Source organism: Morone saxatilis, unplaced genomic scaffold (genome assembly GCF_004916995.1).
Source record: "Morone saxatilis isolate NCDOM2014 unplaced genomic scaffold, NCSU_SB_2.0 Contig14, whole genome shotgun sequence".
In the NCBI taxonomy this organism is placed as follows: domain Eukaryota; kingdom Metazoa; phylum Chordata; class Actinopteri; family Moronidae; genus Morone; species Morone saxatilis.
In genome coordinates this window covers 13084567-13084877 of record NW_023339696.1, presented here as the reverse complement: position 1 = coordinate 13084877, position 311 = coordinate 13084567, and the positions used below count along the sequence as shown (strand labels likewise).

Sequence of the window (311 nt, the reverse complement as noted above, 5' to 3'; positions counted from 1 at the left end):
ACAGATGTAAAGCACGGCACCCCCATATTTCCATGCACTGAGATTCATGGGCTTACACATAAAGACTCAAAGGCTGGGACAGTGGTAGGCTGCTGTTCATTGTGAATGCCCACAGAGCTTCATAAAAGGAGCCAGATACTGCCTACTACTTTGTGAACGCAGTGTAAAGCCCATTAAATCAAGCTGTTCTAGCACTATATATTTGTTGACACTGCTGTTAGTGTAGTCTGATGGGTAACGGATCAATAACGTAATATCAATAGCAAGAAGTGTGGAAGTGTACGGCTCTAAAGGCCGTAAATACTGTCTGT

At 43.4% G+C, this 311-nt stretch overlaps 1 protein-coding gene across 1 annotated transcript in view; it reads right to left on the bottom strand.

The window, feature by feature from the left end:
* Nucleotides 1-311, bottom strand: part of usp36 (ubiquitin specific peptidase 36) — a 17085-nt gene that overhangs the window by 8705 nt on the left and 8069 nt on the right. The window lies entirely within an intron of this gene.